The sequence below is a fragment of the Ptychodera flava genome, chromosome 21 (assembly GCF_041260155.1).
Source record: "Ptychodera flava strain L36383 chromosome 21, AS_Pfla_20210202, whole genome shotgun sequence".
NCBI lineage: Eukaryota > Metazoa > Hemichordata > Enteropneusta > Ptychoderidae > Ptychodera > Ptychodera flava.
The window spans coordinates 15,183,761-15,202,846 of NC_091948.1; the positions used below are offsets into that span (position 1 = coordinate 15,183,761).

The 19,086-nt window shown below is 36.0% G+C and overlaps 1 protein-coding gene across 6 annotated transcripts in view; it reads left to right on the forward strand.

Annotated features, from left to right (window-relative positions):
* The window catches only part of LOC139121505 (conserved oligomeric Golgi complex subunit 1-like), a 136,327-nt gene that overhangs the window by 100,830 nt on the left and 16,411 nt on the right, over nt 1–19,086 (forward strand). Inside the window, exon 31 of one of the 6 annotated variants that reach the window (XR_011549293.1) lies at nt 15,469–16,559. The exons of the other annotated variants lie outside the window; for them this stretch is intronic. The gene's annotated coding sequence lies outside the window, so the exon portion shown is untranslated. Of the gene's footprint in view, nt 1–15,468; nt 16,560–19,086 lie in introns of those variants that run through there. 6 annotated transcript variants of the gene reach the window in all.

Consider the following 19,086-nt stretch of genomic DNA (forward strand, 5'->3'; position numbering starts at 1 on the left):
ATTAAAAATGAAACGCGAGAGAATAAGATGGTAATGAAATAAACACGACAATAATGCAATAAAGGCGATATGAATGTGATGCATCAGAGTATGATGAGAAAGGATGCAGAGCAGAATGGAAAGAGATAAATGTAAGATTAATGATATGTGGATCAAAGTACTCTTCAATTTGGTTGTAACACAATGAGTCTTTTTATGCACTTGATAAAACTATTGATTGGCATGCACGATGGAAAATAAAATTATCAGTGCCACAATGTAGATTTGAAACAAAAAAAAATAAGAATATATCTGTTTAGATTATGGCATTTTGTATGCTCTTTCTTTTGTGAAACAGTGGATTTCATGAATGTTTCCTGGTTGGACTTTTTTAACCGTATGGAGACCAAGTCATGAAGAAGTTTGCTTTTTCGTTTGCCTTTTTCCTTTTTTGACTTTTTTCCATCTTTGGGGTTCTGATTCAATGTCTGTCAGAAAGATTACAGAAAACAGACAAAGTTTAATGGATACAATTGCAGCAGTTACTTCAGCATGTGTGACTGGTGGCTTTGTAATAATTAGGTGTGGATTTTAGTTGTGTATCCCAATTCTTGTCCACTGAAAAATTCTACTGACATTTTCTTGAGAAAGAACTGCTTTCAAATTAGTTCAATCAAATGCTGAACACTTAATCTGCAATGACAAAATATAGAATTTTGCATTTATTTGGTTATTTGTTGCATTACCGGTAGTTCTTTTATTTAGTTATAATCTGTTCATCTTTGGCTCGCATAATTTGTCTCTTTGTTTTCAATGTCAGTGTTTGTTTTGTAAAATATCAAGTTGATTCTGTACCAGGCATTGTGTCTCAAATATCCTTCCCTACATCGGGGTAAGAACAATTATTGCAAAACACTAAACCTGATATTAAAAGCTATCATGATAAACGTGGACAGTAAAAATAATTACGAAATGAGAGACTTTTGGTGGTCAGAACAACTACTATCAATGTGTCAGCATGACACTTCAGCTTGGGGTTCTGTCAGATGTGAGTGTGTGGGGGTGAGTTGTATGCAAAGCATCATGGGAAATCCACGGTGGCATATTACTTGCAAGCCTTGGAAAATTTTTTAATGGAATTGCCCAGGGGCTAAGTGAATTAAATACTCAGGGTAACCTAGTTATTTTACAGTTATGGTGGGAAATTGACGCTGTTTTCAGAGCATAATTCAGAATGGAAAGATCTAGACATCTCTCTCTGATAAAGCGGTGCCGTGATAACAGAGTGAACTTTTTGCACCCTTTCATGAGTTCCTCAGATGGATAAACTGAAAGAAAATTTGTGATGAAAATGGGTATTCGGTAAATGTCTTTGAGTTTTTTGCAATTGCATCAATGACTCTGTCGCTCCTATATAATTTACAACACAAGCTTAAATATGCATGAAAATGGTTGAAATTCTACAATCCAACTTTGCCGGTCCTGCACAAATCTTATACACACTGTAGATTTCATCATAATTTGCACATATCTAAACTGTATCATCACTGGGGACTTGCATAAAAAGATTCAAAGATGTTTGATAAGCAGTTTTGAATAAGATTTTTTGAACAAAATCAGCAGAAAAATTCTTAAAAATGAAACTTTCAATGTTTGAAAGATGGTATACAGGTTAAAGATGACTTCAGTTAGATTTATTCTAATTGTGGTGAAATTTTCATATTTCTATTTTGGAGGCAATTGAAACCGCTTGTCTAATTGTTTTGAAACTTGGTGTGCATGATCCTAGGGTTGACCTGTCTTAGGTTTGTCCAAATTGTGGTGAAATTTTCATATTTTTATTTTGGGACAATTTTTCCCATTTTTGGTCAAAAAAAACATCTTCTCTGAAACTGCTTGTTGGATTGCTTCAAAACTTATTATGTATGTTCCTATGGGTATTAAATCTTAGTTTAGTTTATTCAAATTGTGGTGAACTTTGCATGTTTGTGTTTTGGAGTATCTTTATCTTTTTTTCATGACGTCAAAAAATGTTCTCTTAAATTGCTGGTGCAATTGCTTTGAAATTTGACTTGAAGGTTCTTAGGGATGATTTATATCAGTTTGTTCAAATTGTGACAAAATCTGCAATACTGTATTTTTGGGACAATTTTCGCTGTTTTTGGTCCAAAAAATGCCAAACATTTTAGATAAACTCACTCAGGCCTGCCACATCTTACAAAATGTGAGCAAAGTGTTACTGATGCTATATTTTAGTGTGTGGTTTTCAACAGCCAAAATATTTTAAACAAGTGATGAAAACGTTAGGAGGTAAATTTTCAAAATATATAACTAGTTTTGACAAGATCATTTTTTCCTCCTGTTTGCATAATTAAATATGCAAATGGTCTGTTGTTCATACGATTCTTACTCTCTTATGAGTTGATATTTTGATAGGCTATAAATATTGAAAACTTTCATACATCATAAATTCATATAAAAGTAGCATTTTCAACATGTTTATTTGTCACAGATGAAAATAAAGAGGTTGCTTGTCACAATTTTAAACCATTAACAAGTGTTTGAGCCATACACTTTGTGTTAATATAGTTCATGACCCACAACAGGTCAGGGGACTTCCACTTGAATCTTGTCGGGCATTTCAAAAAGACATCTAGATCGTAAACTCTAAAGGAAGGATGTCATGATTACTTGTTCAAGTAATTATTCAAAATATGTATTTTTTTAATCTTCCCCAATCAATCACCAACGAGATCAAATTAATTTGTCTAGAGCAGGCTGATTTGGTGTTTGTAAGCATATTAACTCCCCAGTTCATATCATTCCAGCATAACCGTATTCCAGTGAACAAATAACACCGTCTTGTTTGCTCACCACAATTCCATTTCCATTGCGTCTACATTCTGGCCTGATTCCAGACATGCCCCCATCATGGATGTCTTTTCCAGTGTGCTTGGATGGAATTTTTCAGCACATGCTATCAATTTTATGTCTTTTTTCTTGCCATGCTGGAGCTCACACAATGTCTCAAATCACACTTTTTATTTGTTGATGTATATCAATTCAACATATCTTTTAAACTCTTTCATCCATTAGGCATTCAGAATTGTATTCCTAGAACAGTCTCGTCTTATCCACAAAGCAAAATAAAGGATGGGCCACTTGTGGTTTGTCTTTATTCCTGGACGACTGATTTTTCTCCTCCCTATATTTTCATCAGTTGTCATTTTATTGCTCAAAAATTTCATATTGCTCAGCAAGCTTGCAACCACTCCACTCAACTGAAGCAGGTGTCAGGCAACCCGCCTACAGTGTAACTCAATCGTCCAACATCATGAATAGACTTGGCAGAAAAGCAGATCTCCTTGTCTAAAAATAGCAAGGTCAGAGGTCGCAGACAGTGTTTGACCTACCCCGAGGTCATTCACTGGTCACTGTTAGAGACAGACAAGCTCTAAGGCACAAAGCATGCAGGAGCTATCAAAGTGTATTGTATACTTTGATTCAAGACTTCTTGAGAAGGCTTTTAAATGGGATAGGGGCTTTAAAGTCTTAGATTTAAGATGTGAGTATTGTTGTTCTGATGATGGCCATAGATTTTCAGATGTCTTTAGGGTAGCAATTCGGTCCATGTTACTTTTAAGTGGAGAAGTCGTGTTTGCATGCACTCAATGACTATGGGGCTTCATGTGTAAGGCAATCCAGTGCTACAAGGTCGGGAAGTCCTCTCTATATTTTGCTGGGACAGGCGAATTTGCCAATGTGGTTGTCCAGTACACAGGTGCGTGGAGTGTCAGAGTGGAGTTTTCAAAAGAAAGACTTTCTACGTATACCACACTGGCAACTCCAAGCACCTGTGGTTCATATCATACGTATACCACACTGGCAACTCCAAGCGCCTGTGGTTCATATCATATATGTTTGTAATGGTATATGATTAAACAGTATGGAGAAAAAAGTCTATTAATGTATGATTTGCTTATTCCTGAGCTGGAAATTGTAGGTTTATGTCAGAGCTTTTGTAGAACCATGATGACAGAGACTCGTGGGTGGAAGTGGAATGTCAACCTGTCCACCCCCACTTTGAAATGGAAAGATCCAGTTTGCCATAATAATGCTGAACTGAGGGTGATGCAGTGAAGGGTGGTAAATTGTAACCAGTAAATTTTACGATTCCCCAGACATATTGGGATCCTAGTAAGTCCCTCACATTACCGTATGTCAGAGACAATGAATGGAAATTTTGTTGTTGTTTTAATACCATTGACTCTTTGAACATAAGCAAAAATACTTGGCTTATACATATAAACTTGGGTCCAGAAAGATGTTTTGTACACTATATATAAACAAACATTACTGATTATCAATTGGTATCTTCTGAGGGAAAGAAAGTGCTCAATACCACAATATGTATCCAGCAATCAAAAGACATGAAACAGTTTCCAGGAGAAATCAAGACTTGGTTTCCATACAAACAGTGAATGAGTATCAAGGATTCCTTGTTAGCATTTACAGTATTAGATTTCACGCAGAGAAGTTGTGAAAAGTTTTTCAGTCTGTGTGACAGGACAATTCCAGAGGCACATCAACCTATACACAGTTCAAACTTATAAACCACAGTATCTGATGGTACCACAGCTTTGATGCAAAAACCATGTTTCATCTAGAGAGGGGGATGGGGGGGATTCCCCTCTGTTGACATGTTGGCACCCCCTAGTAATTTGTCAAAGTCCCCCATGAAATGGTGCCAGTTACACCTTAGAGATACAAGTAGAAAACATGAAATGGTGAAATCCCCCTAAATTTTCTGGTAAAGGGGAAAACCTCCCTATATCCCGGATGAAACACTGCAAACTCAATTATTAAAACACTGTGATGATGTATTTCAGTCATTGAGTCTGCAGCAGACTGTACAAAATGCGAAATTTTTTATTACACCAGTGTCTGATATCAATAATCAGTATATATGATAACTATATCAAAAGATCAATATGCATTGAAGGAGGTATTAATTTCCTTGCTATTCAGGTATCTGCTACCCTCAATTACATCACCACATAGCTGCTATTATTAAATACACCATATTTAGTTCATTGTATATATCATGTATATATGTAATCTGTTTCTCATGGGATTTTCAGTTGGAACCCAACAGGGTAAAATTTGAATACACAAATAACATTTTTAAAAATAGTTGGACTACCAGCTCAGTAATTGGAATGGGTTATTTTTGTGTGTGATTCAATCTCTCTTAAAGAATTGATTGTTTCAAACCAATACGTAACCCCTAATAATATATAACCGTACTACCATTGACGGTGCATTGCCCTGCCTGCATTTGTGCTGTGTAAAATGGGCCGTTGTCACTCGCCGGCGGGTAAATATGCTTGATGTTCGTGAAGAACAAAACAGGTGTATCAGGCTAAGCATATGCATTTGGCTGATGAGAATAATTGCCAAAGACAACAACAGCTAAAACTCACCATTGGCTGTAATTGGATCAGTTAGTATATTCATGCTACTTCTTGGGGAATTTCTATCAAATACCTAATTATATTTGACATCGATCAAATTGAGTGCAAAAACCAGAAATACACAATCATTCACAAACTCTGGTGCAGCTATTGTAGATTTAGGAGAAACAAACTCGTGTTCTTTTTAGGCCCAACAGTATACCTTGATCATGCCAAACAAATGACACAGGTTGTGAAAGTTTTAGCCTAACAGTATACCTCTATGCCACATAATTGGTGGTGTACTTCCATGCAACACAACTAGCTCACATAGTAGCTGTGATAGACAAGCTGTAATCTAGTCCCTTAGTATTTTTGCCTTTGGAGATTTTTGGCCGAAGTACAGGCGAAAGCCAAAAATCTCCGAAGGCAAAAATACTCCGGCTAGGGAATTGATCAGACAAGCTGTGGATAGGCTCATATTTGTGCCACGGTACATTTTGGATTGTACAAAATAATCCCGACAATTCCAAAAATGGTAAGCAGCTGTAGGATCTACATCTAAGAAACTGTGAAGGTCATATGTAGTAGGTAATAAGAAAAAACAAAAAGTGAATGTTTTGATGAAGAATTGGAAGTGTATAATCATTGCAAGTTTGGAGAATCAGAGAAATACCCTATGAGCCAAACTGAAATTTATATAAATATGATAAAACAGCTCTGTCCTTAAATTGAAATTATTTGAAATATCGCCATGTCTGAAATTTCACAGCATTAATGTGATTACAAATTTTTTAATGCGCTGTAGCACAGAGATGGTACATGTGGCAACTGCAACTTTTTTAATTTAAAAGCATCTTAAAGGGGGAAGTTGATTTGGATTTTGGTCTCATAGCTTCCATGTAATCTGCTAGTGTACCAGACAAAAAGTACAAAGGTCTCAAACCTTGATATTTTTCAAGCCCAGGAAATGACTTTGCCCATTTGAACATTTTGATATTGATGCAAAATTATTCTAGTGGTCTGACGTGAAGTTTATGGCAAAGATGAACTTAATAGGGATATTAAAAATTAAAAAAACACCCTGCAAGAATTGTTTCACTGATGGTGACCTTGTCACTACCTTATCAACTATCTGAGGTTCAAATTTTCTTGTTGGAATTAACGACATTTAAAGGTATGCCAATGTAAAGCAAATATAAGTGACTGGCTCATCAGGGATGAAGGAGCAGAATTCAAACCAGACATGAGATCACACAGGACAGAACTCTTCTTTTCATGTCTGGATGACTAATTTGGCATGTTGTTACAGGTTGCCATGGTGACAACACTTCAACCACTCATGATTTCACCCAACAGCCGGGTCAAAGAGTGATCTCTGGCCTTCAAGCTCGTCAAGATCAACCGCTGTATTGTGTTCCATGTTTGATCTCACAAAGCAATTTCCAGAGAATGTTATGAATATTTCAGGATGGAGAGAAAACCGTTTTCAGCTATCTTGAGCTGGCTTTGGAGTGCATTACAAAGTCTGGCAGATCAAGTTGCTAGTTTCGTGTCTTACACTGAAAGAAAAATTAACTCTGTCTCAACATGCCCTAAAGAAAGACTAGTCCAGAGAGTTTTTCTTGTCGGTGTTGAGCAGATGCAAATTTAACTTCCTTAGCTATCACTTGAATTTATCACTCAATGAGAATGAAGGCATATTATAGTCTGGAAGCGAGAAAGCTACATGTGTAATAGGGCAAAAGGAATTTAAAAGTTGAAGACAATTATATACGTGTTTAAACTTGCTGTTCCATTGATCCTCACAAATTAAATTTCAATATATTTCCTTTAAACATAAAGTCAAACCAAGACAACAACTGGCTGTCTTTGAATTATCTTACACCACAAACATGTTAAAAATTGTTCAGAGCATTAAAATAATTGAAAGTGGTTTAAAAAACACTTTTAAGCAAGTTAACAGTCAGAACATAGGAGGAAAATGAAAATGATATCAACCAAAAATATATGCAAATGAGCTTAATGTGAATAACAAATTGAAAGCCTCAATGTTAAATAAACATTGACAAGGGAATTTACATGACATGTTTGAAATCAATAATGATTTGAGTTCGTGTCTCACTGTGAGATATTTCATAATGTTCAAAAACACCTAAAATCGGTGACTTTTATCCTTGAAAGGTTTGTTCATCATATCACTCACGATCAATATGATTTGAGTTCATGTCTAACTGTGAGGTATTTCATAATGTTCAAACACACCAAAAAACGGTGACTTTTATCCTTGAAAGGTTTGTGCACAAAAGCTGTATATAAAACACACAATTCAAACTGATGAAGCATAGACCTAGAGAAAAATGAAGTGTGGCCTACTTATTCAGAGCCAGATATGTCTGTATAACAACATGGGTAGTTCTGGGTACCCTGGCTCATTAGAAAATCGCCATGTAATAGTACGTCTTTCTTGTGAGCTCTTAAGGAGCAGAATCCCTGATCAGTCATTGGAATGGGAAAATAAAACATGTAGGACAGAAACAATGAATAAAGATTTGATATTTTCTTTGAAGTAATCCCCCATCCCCCTCCAGAAAAAAAAAGTACAGTGCACTTGCTCGTGTACATAGTTGTCTGCTTGTCTCAGACCGATAACAAATGAAGTTGAGGGATTAATATCAAAGAGTCTGTCTTTTGGTTTAGAAAATATCCTGTGATCTCCAGGCTATATCACAGCTCAGACTTTGGCTTCAGAAGGGCCAGAAATAAAAAATTCTTAATCTTCAGCAAGTTTGCACTCATCAGCCTGTAGCAAGCGAAGTAACATGTCTTAAATCAATCATTCATCATATTTTAATCCAGCTTTGAAGAAAAAAATAAATCTACTGCATCGGGTCGTAACCCGTCAAAGCCGCATCCTCAAGCTTTATAACTCTCCTCTGATGAAAATATTAAATTTTAAGAATCGTAGACAGAAGCAGGTGAGAGATTAAAATAAAAACATACACCCAGAAGGGTTGCGAGGTGATACACACGGCAACACGCCTTGATCTATTCAGAATATGCAGTTTTGTAAACTTTGTACATCAACATCACAGTTTAGAATAAATGTCCAGACTTTTGGCAGTGCAATGACAAAGGTCTGTATTTTTCATACGTTTTGCACCAAAGATGAAGTATATTTGGATACTACAAAATACAAAGAAACGGATCAGAGAGTTGTTCAATAGCTTGCTTGGTTGAAACATTTAATTTCCATAATTCGGTACAATGTGTTTTAGAGTGATAATGGTTCTGTCCTAGATTCCTGGATCTTTATTTGAAGACAGCACGCAATAAAGTATCCCTGAAAAACATAATATGTCCCTGTACAAATGCAGGGTTTATTTCAAGTGGTCTTCCTATATTGTGTTGGCTGTAGATGAGTATATCAATCCCTGTCCACATTTTATAACATTACATAATTCCCTGTGCATCTTCAGTAATATATTTTAAGCTCCGCTGTCAGGGACGCGGAGCTTATCAAATAGGTTGATTTTCCGTCGACGTCCGTCGTCATCGTCCGTCATCGTCCTTCGTCGTCGTCTGTCAACAATTGCCTTCTCCTCTGAAACCGCAAGTTCAGTTGCTTTGAAATTTTATATACAGTTCACTTGGGGTGACCACACTTAAAGTTTGTTCAAATCGTGGTGAAATTTGCAGATTTGTATTTTTGGGGCAATTTTTGGTGTTTTTGGTAAAAAAATCTTCTTCTCTGAAACCGCTTGTCCGATTGCTTTGAAATTTGATATGCAGTTTACTTAGGGTGACTTCAGTCAGATTTCTTCAAATCATGGTGAAATTTGCATATTTGTATTTTTAAGGCAATTTTTGCCATTTTTGGTCAAAAAATGTGTTTTTCAAAAAGTACTGGTCTGATAGCTTTGAAATTTGGTATACAGGTTTCTACAGAGGAGCTAAGTAATATATATTGAATTTCTGATGAAATCTGTAATTTTGTATTTTGGGGGCAATTTATGCCATTTTTGGTCAAAACATGTGTATTTCCAAAACTACTCATCTGATAGCTTTAAAATTTGGTATACAGGTTTCTATAGATGAACTAAATGATATTTATTGAAATAATGATGAAATCTGCAATTTTGAATTTTGGGGCAAGTTTTCCCATTTTTGGTCAAAAAATGTTTTTCTCAAAAAGTACTGGTCTAACAGCTTTGAAATTTGGTATACAGGTTTCTATAGATGAAGTTATGAACTAAATTTGATCTCTTGAAATTATGATGAAATCTGCAATTTTTATTTTTGGGGGTAACTGTTGCCATTTTGGTCAGAAAATTTTATTCTCAAAAAACTACTCATCAGATAGCTTTGGTTGACATGTTCTTAGGGATGATCTGATGTGATATATTCAAAGTATGATGGAATCTTCAATTGTGTATTTTTGCAACTTATTTTAGCCACTTTTTTCTGGCCACTGCATTGAGCTATCAAAGATTTCCATCTTCTTCATCAACATGTGTAAAAAATAGTTATTCTCTACATAAACACAGCGGAGCTATATCGGCCGTTAGGTCGCTTGTTTTCACATAAAACAGTGTCTGGTAAGCCAAATAGACTGGACGTGTTGACTGAATTAACTTCTGATGTATTGAACGTTGCTTTGTATTTATTTATTTGTTAAGATCACAAATGATACATAAAACTAGCAAAATTAACTACACTTACAAAAATATCAACACATACAAGCTGAATCACTGTGGTGAGTACAGTGCACTTTTGAACTCTTAAGTGATATAATATGCACAAATAGCAGTATTGTCTACAGCTTGAAAAACGGCACTGATCAAACATGTGATGTAGCAATCAATATATTGTACTCTGAGTTCAACAGTAACAAATTTTCTCTGCGATAAAAGTTGTTGTATCCACAGGCGCTCAACTCATTTCATGTATGCCCCTCTGATTGCTCTTTTTATACAGCAATCAGAAGGCTATTTATACAATGTATATAGAGTGGCCCCAGACATCCACCTTTGGAAATGACCCTTTAAGTGACCCTGAATATCTGACCAAAGTGAGGACGCGATCTGACCCCTTAAGTGACCCCAAATGAATCACTGATCATTGACATCAAAGCGGAAGAGTTGCCGGTCTTGTATTCACCAGAGTGAAAGGTGAAGTGCATGTATGTCTGGGATTATAATGATGACTGATAGCTTTGTGACAGCCATGTACATCTGAACGACCGTAGCAGGGTGACACTTAGGCTTAATACCTCTAGATACAATTTCAGTCAGAGAATTCAGAATACTATCCACTTTCCCCATTTTGCCTGCAAGTGACAGATTGCCGGAGAATGCAAAATGGACAATTCACTCAGTGTTTTAATGTAGGGGGAAATGGTAAGGAAATAAGGCAAATGGTAATTACCATTTATTTAAGGTAGAACGCGCCTCGGGGACAAATCTTCGGACTCTAAAATTTCTACAATTATTTTCTGATCTACCGCTTGTTGGGGCTCATTTCAAAGCTGTTGGAGTAAAGAAAAATTTTCACCATCTGAGTTTATTGAAAAAAGAAATTTTATTTTTTCCAATAGAGTTAACAAAGAGATGCTGTTTAAGTAGTTCCAGAAAAATTGAAAATGAAAAATAGTGTGTTTTTTAATTTTCAATTATGAAATTTGCAGAGCAATGCTTTTCAAAGGTTAACCAAAACAGTAATTTTAGTAATTAAATCATAAAACCTTCTTAATTAAACATCTGCATCAATTCATCTTTAAAAATGGCAGTTTTACAGTCACTGTAGAAAAATAGATCATTCAGAATTTTACCTGTACATTGCATTTATCAGTCCCAGGCTGTAGCATCAGTCATGCCATTGGAACAATATTGACTCAGCTGTACAAAAATCGAGATGTAAAAATTCTATCCATTTTAACTCCAGCAACTGAGCATATCATCCACATAGTCTATGTCTGTGATAGAAAGGTAATGTAGAAGAGGTTTGGCAGCTCTTGACAAATGTACCACTTTTTTTTTTATTGGGTATTTTCCTTAAAATGTTACAATTCTTTATGCTAGTGTACTAGTTTTTCTCAGTAAATACATCAATTATCACACAAATAATAATATAGGAGACCACAAATGTACCATTTTATAGTCAGTCAGGAAAAAAAAAAAAAAACTCAATTGAATACTTTCCCCCTCCTAGTTACAGAAATCATGTGGTGTTCATGATGTATGTAACCGTCTCGTGGTTCAGTGATCTGAACTTATTTGCTTCTTTGGCTCACTGAGTTGACATTGTTACATTGCTATGAATGTACATGCATTCCCTTGCCTGTTTCAGGACTTGGGGACGCATCACGGTTCAGTGCACAGATCAGATGCCATGTTCAAATGCAGACATGCAGCGCCTTGCTGTGAACCTGCATCCGATAAATTGTTACTGCCTCTTGTCTCAAGTTACACCTGCTGTCACTCGACCCAGACATCGCATTACCTGCAGGCGTTAAAAGAAATACTTAGAGTGATGACAGATATTCTTTTGAGTGGAAAATTAACTTAGTGGGTTTTAAAATTTAAGTGGGGATCAAACCGAGGTGTAGCACTCGGCAGGAATCATCCCCGAACACGACACTGTGCAAACATCACTGAGTGTATACTGTAACCAGAGCTAAAGATTTGGTCAGATTGTTAAACTGCCATACATTTGACCGATGACAAGCTTGTCCTTAAAAAAGGGCCTGGTATGCTTCTTGAGTATGTCATTTTAACCCTTTGAGTGCTGTAATTTTTCCCGCCAAAATTTTACTGCAACATTTTACCAATTTTTATGAAATTTTTCTGCAATATTTTTGATAATTTTGGACCAATGGACATCACATTTCATCAGCTACAGTTTTTTACCAAAATTTTTGCAAAAATCTGAAAAAATTGACAGGGGTATATTTTATAAAGGCAAGAAAAATTGACTGTGGCGCTCAAAAGGGTCAAGTGCACCACACATGTAGATCATAAAGGTGAATGAGAAAGACATTGCCTCAGCCAGTACAAGGCTACAAGTACTTTGGCGTGCACAGCTGTTGAAGCAAAATGTTGAGAAAGTGAAATTTTACCACAGTGTGCTGGAATGGCAAATGGCATGCTGACATATAAATATTACGGGATGGCTATCAATTGAAATGCATCCTAGCAGAAGAATGGTCTATGCCATTTTCAAGGTCATTAGCCCCTTTAAGTGTGCGGCCACATGAAAAATTAATAGTGTTTCTCCTCATGTCATGGGCATGGAAAATTCACCCTAAGTGACAAGATTGCAAATGAAAGTATTTTAGATTGATACGTTTTCATTGTAAAGGGTCTCTCCTTTCTATTTTGTATATGTTCATGATTTAATACATCCCAATTCTGCAGCACTGGCATAAACCTTTTTGTGTAAGTCTGTCTGGTTTTCACTAAATGTACCAATACATTATGAATGTGACGATCAAACAGATTTTGTGTAAATATGAATTTGTACACAGGGAGTGCTTATAAAGTCAACATTTGCTAGGATCTAACTTATAATATATGTGTGTGTGTAACATGTGAAATGCTGTAAATATGCAATTTTATTTTTTTGACGTACTATTAAAAAGGGCAGAAAAGTTATGTTTATTTAAGTATTTGAATTTTTCTATAAAACTACCCAGATTTCAATCCTGTTTTGTGTTTGCCAAGGGAATACTCCGTATTGCATCTACTTTTTATGAAGGTTCGAGGAATCGATAAATAACATTAAAATTTGCATTCTTTATGGTAGATTTGGCCCAAATGCACAAATGGACTGTCTGAATTATGCATCATGGTTGAATTATAAACTCTTTGTAATCATACTGTGCTGTGAAATGGGATCTTATCATTCACGCCTCACCTAGTCTATTTAGCTAATGTCTCATTTTCATCAATTAATTACACATTTGTGTTTTTAATCCAGGGGAGTCGCATGTGTCAATATGCCCGCAGTCTCGATGACTAAGTTTAATATTGGATGCTTCGGTGTCTTATCAAACAAGGGGTCATCTCCACTCATGGAAACAGATAAAGAAAATTAAAGTACAGTCCACTGACAGTATTGGAAACTGTTTGCTGCCACAGTGTCCTGTAGTACAGGAGTAGTTGTTCCAAGGTGAAGTGACCATTTTATAATGACCCTGATATGGTAGAAACTTCAAATTAGTAAAAAAAATTATAATAGTTATATTATAATCTGATGAGGGGTGGATTGGATTCAAGTCTTAGAAGAGGAATCACCATTTCCATCTTTTGCTTGTTTATAGTATCTCTAGAGGTAGACTTATATAGGTTTATTTTGTTGGTGTTGTTCACATACTAGTGCTTTTTCGTTCCAAATCATGGCAGTCGCTGGGTGAAATTTGTACATTTAACACACAATTGGAAAGACTTTCAAATTGATAAAATTTATTACACACTATGTCAAGTTCTGCCTCACGTAAAAGGGAAAGACCTTACCACTTTTATTTGCTTGTCCACATTAGTTCAGTATAAATTTATACAATGAAGAACTGTGTTTTTTACAACTCTTGACCAAAACAACTAAGTAATTTTGTTTGCAGAATACGCTTATATTTCATAGCGAATAAACAAAAATGGTATATCACCTCATATTCTTCCAATAGACGTGTTTGTCTACCAATCCTGGGGAGATTAATGAAGTACTTCACTGACTGTAAAACATTATCAAAAGACTTCCTTCTTAGAACACCTGTGCAAACCTAATAGTTATCTGAAGCAAGTGGCTCACAGTTAAAAAATGGTTTTCACACAACAAGACGTGAATCAATGGCATTCAGACTATTTGTGGTTAACTTCCTCACAGTACAGGCAAAACTTTGAATAAATCATAAGTTGTCACAAAAGATATATGTGGTTAATACTTCCAAGTATGAATTAAATTTTGTATAATTTCCATGTCAGCCAAGATTGGTATGACACAAATAATGAAATTTGCTGATGAACCCTCAAAGATATTTTACCCTGGTATTGCATGCATAATACTACAGAAAACAAGACATTCTGATTGGTGCATACGGATGGCTTTCTGAGCTCAGACCTTGCATGTGAGCAGTTTATAGACAATTACGGTCACGTACTGGCCGCATTCCGCCTCTTTTGAATTTTTTCAATTCCAATGTTATTGCCTGCCGCATTTTCATGCCTGAAATAGTCCGCATAAGTGGTCATGGCAGCCTGTTTTCTGTATATGCCACTTGATTGTTGCTCTGCCGGTTGCCTGGCTTGACGCCGCTGAAATAATTGGTATGCCTATGGGTTCTGTTTCCTTGTTTCACTTGAACAGCTCCTGAAGGTCACCGTTCTTTTGTTGACTCGGACCAAAATAGCAATTTTGGCAGCATGGGCCTGGAGCATGGGAGAGGCATTAATACGTGATTAATATTTCAATCTATAGCGTCTGCCATTTCACTATATCAATAAAACATCGGTGTGTATGTATATAATAAGCAACAGATGACAAAACTTCTGTACCCTTTCATTCCCCAATGAAACAATAAATAGTGTTGAAACTGTATTGTTGATGAGCCGATCTGATCAATTTTCCCCACTTAAGTCTCATTTTGCATCTGTATATAAATGAATGTTTCAAGGGTCACCCAAATGTGTTTAATTTTATACCAGATCATATGGCAAGTGCTTATAAAACTTTCAACCTTATTAATATGCAGGTACTTTGAAAACATTCATAGATGTGTGTGTACCTTGTGTACGTATTATGACATGCAACCAGAGTCTCTTCTGTACCGATCTCTATCATCATGGATCGTATTCTTTTCAACAATGCATGGTCAGGTGAGCTCCCCGACAGACAAACTGAGTCATTTGGTCATGCTTCATGTTTTTCACCGCAAGCAGATGTATTTATTGTGTGGTACCAAGCGCCACACCATATGCTATTAGCAAATAGATCAAGTATTAATGAATGTAAAAATACAAACCGCTGGTGCAATTTATTTCAGATACTGCATGGTAAATTTTGACTTATGCTTGAGCCGACGCCTGTTCCTGTCAAATTGCCCCAGCTGATGTACTGGCGATATTTCAAGGCGGAGTTAAATACAGAAGTAAATAGCTGCCATATGAAACCAGTGTTTTAAAGTGTCTGTACCGAGAAGAGACACTGTTGACCCACTTTGAAGGCCACCGCAGGGCATTAACTAGGTCAAATGTAAATTGTATAGGCAAGGTATTAGGTTGAACGAGGGGGTTGAAGAAGAGTATCACTGTATCTTTTGACTAAAGATCTGTTCTTAGGGTTGCAGCATGTTTGCTCAATTGATTTCAATCTACATCATCACCTTAGGATGAATTGTTTGGATCCATAACAAATCACATGTTTCCATATTTGTTGCAAACTTTTCCTAATCCAGAAAAAATTGATAAACAAGCTAATTTGTGATCCAAAATATGTGTCATTTTACAGTTGACCAGAAATTACCTTCCAATTGCCTAAATAGAGTTGCAATGCACAATATTTGAGAATTTTTTGGAATATAAGTTTAGCATAAATAATGGTTTTATTGTGAACAGGGCTGACAGTTAAAATTTTGTAACCATGGGTTAGAAGTTTGAAGTTGCATTCCTAATTCTAATAAGTTCAGTGAGTGTTTCAGACATAAAAAAGTTAAAATTTTGTTTTCCTCTTGAAAATTGATGTTCAACTTTGAAATTCTTATTAGGACATGAATAAACTCATCCATATTCTGTCAGTTGACTGTGTTGACAACATTGATTTGTAGTTTCAGTGATGATGCATTTCTTGCATTTACATTTCACTTCAAGATCTGCTCTGCTTGTTTGTGTTTCCGTCAAAGTAGGAAGTGAAATACTGGTGTGGTTATATGAGAAAAGTGCAATGTTTAAAGGTGAACTTTATTAGCAAGTTTGAAAAAGTATATCTGAACACTCATTTTGATTCAATATTTGGATGATTTTTATTGCCAGCTGTTCTTCATCAGAGATGCTGATCTATACAATTTACTTTGTTCATCACACAAAATATTGTATTCCAACATTTGTATCATATCCATCCAATAAAGTTATCATACAGTACCATTTCTGAATATCATAGAAGCAAGACAAAACGACTGTTGAGCTAAGGCCCGGTATTTCAAAGTCAAAATAATTCTGTGACCTAGAAGTGATGTCCACCACATGATGGCATTCACATAGCCTTTAGGTGTAAAAGCTGTTTGTTTGGTTTCTGGCTAACATTTGTTCCCTTAAATCATCCTTTTTATATTGCTCCTTTTGTGAAAGCCATATGTTTTACCATGGTTCTTGACAGATACTCACGACACCTATCAAATGTAATAGGTTAACGTGATAGAAGTTAATTTACAGCTAGTCTAGGACCTGGCTGTCCTTGGTTTAATACCATAGGTTTTGACTGAAGCATAGCATATACCGTTGAGCAATGGTTCTAGACTAATTTACAGCCTAATTAATGCTGGAGAATGTGATGCCATACTCTTTTCAATTTAGCATATGTATACCTTGATCTACTTGAAACATCAAAATGTTGATCGACATGATGAAAACATTTATCCTGCAAACTCCACTTAAGGAAGCACTAGTATGTCCTGTGTTAAAAGTTAAAAACTATGGACTGGTCAGGAGGGCCTGAAGATTGCCTGATCAGTTCCCATGCCAACACATTACCACATACTCCACTTACCCACCATGCCCTCTTGACATACTTGGGAAAGTTTACAGCATGTAAAAATGTGAATTTTATTTATTGCTCAATTTTTGCTGACACATTAAGTGTCACATAGCAACCATTTTGCATCAGCTCATTATTTTGAAGTGTCTGAGAACCGGCAGAGTTCATCATGGAATTACATCTCCATCTAATATTTGTTGTACAATATATGTATTACACAAGTTGGAGTAGCTGAACTGACACAAAAACTTTTTGAGTGACTATATGCATGTATAGAAGTATATCACAGCCAGTATTAACCCTTTCACCCCCAGTTCCCTGTATACAGGTCCAATTTTACCATAGAAAACAGTGGATTTAAGACAAACCATGATTGTGAAAGGGTTAAACATTGTAAATACTGTCCATCTTGCCGGGAGTAACGTTAGACTATCTCGTAAGAAACCTACTGTAGGCCATCTATATACAATGAGTATATTCTACTTGTCATGAAACCATGTCTGGTTGCCATTGCGGCCTGGTGCTTTAATATGGCAAACAGCATTTCAGCAAGACATTATTGGTTCCTTTTAAACTTTTAAACAAGGTTTTAAACTTGATTTGTTTTTTTTTTTGTGATGGGTTTGACAGAACAAGCATGGAACATGAACTAGCTGATTGTACATCAGTTTATGCTAGCTCCCTCGGTCAGATTCCATCACTTTAACTCATTAATAAATATGCTGTGATGTACTTGTTTTAAGTCAATTTGAAATATCCACCAAGATGTATACACAAGTACTCCCTTGTGTTTCATTTGATTTTCGTCCAAAGGGCTGTATGTACTTAGTGTTTGTTAGACACCCACGGTGCATGGTTATACACTATAGCAGTGCATATCAGACACTGGATTAGATTGGGACCCTGATGTTTTCATTTTCAAATAAACAGAGTGTGCCACCTTTTGGCTCTTTACTTAAAATACTGCCACCCTAGGTCAGTCAGTGTTCCAAGAGGTCACTCAGCTTATAAACACCTCTTTCCATCTTTTCAACACTTTCAGTGAAAGACGTCAGGCCTCAAAGTATATTCTACAACAGTATATAAATGTTTTCCATGTTCCATTAAATGTTTCACTACTTACAGCGACTTGTAAAACTGAAAGATCACAATGTTATCTCCAGCAATAGAGACAATGTGTCCATCTTTCTGTCAAATATTCACTGTCTGCTTTGTCATCACGTCCTCTCGTTGGCTATAAAGGAAGGACTGGTTAGGGATTGGCCATGGCTTACTAGATCTTTTTGAGGGCGGTCCAAAATCTGCAAAGTAAAAATTGTTTTAAAATTTTGTTTTGCAATTTTGCTTGTTTATAACTGCACTACTGTCAAAAGTGTAGAAATCTTGAAAAAAGTATAAATGCATGCCATACAGACTCAAAAAAAAATATTGTCAATAAAAGATAATGTCAGCACTTGGACCATCCCTCCCCAAGATCAAATGGATCATCCCTCACTCATCCATCATCAAACGTCGGTAAAACCTACATTTTACAAAAAGAGATATACAAGTACGGCAAATTTGGATGTCGGTAGAGTGAAATTGGAGTGACAGCTAGAGTAAACATCACTCAATGACAACTGAGCTGTGGTACAACCAGTTCATGATCTGGGTATAGGTACCTTCAGTGTGCATACTGAAATATGATGCTTTAAAACTTGCATTTGCCATGACAGAATGATACCAGTAATGGTGTAGAGAAATCGATGGCTAAACCTGGCAATTTATTTGACATGTCCGTCAGGGAACTAATTACCTCCATGATTGTTACCATTCTCCCAGACAAGCTTTTTCAACAATGAATCAATCTGTGTACATATAAGGAATCCCCTCTCCAACAGTATTTATCACTAAAGCCCATTATTCCATCCTC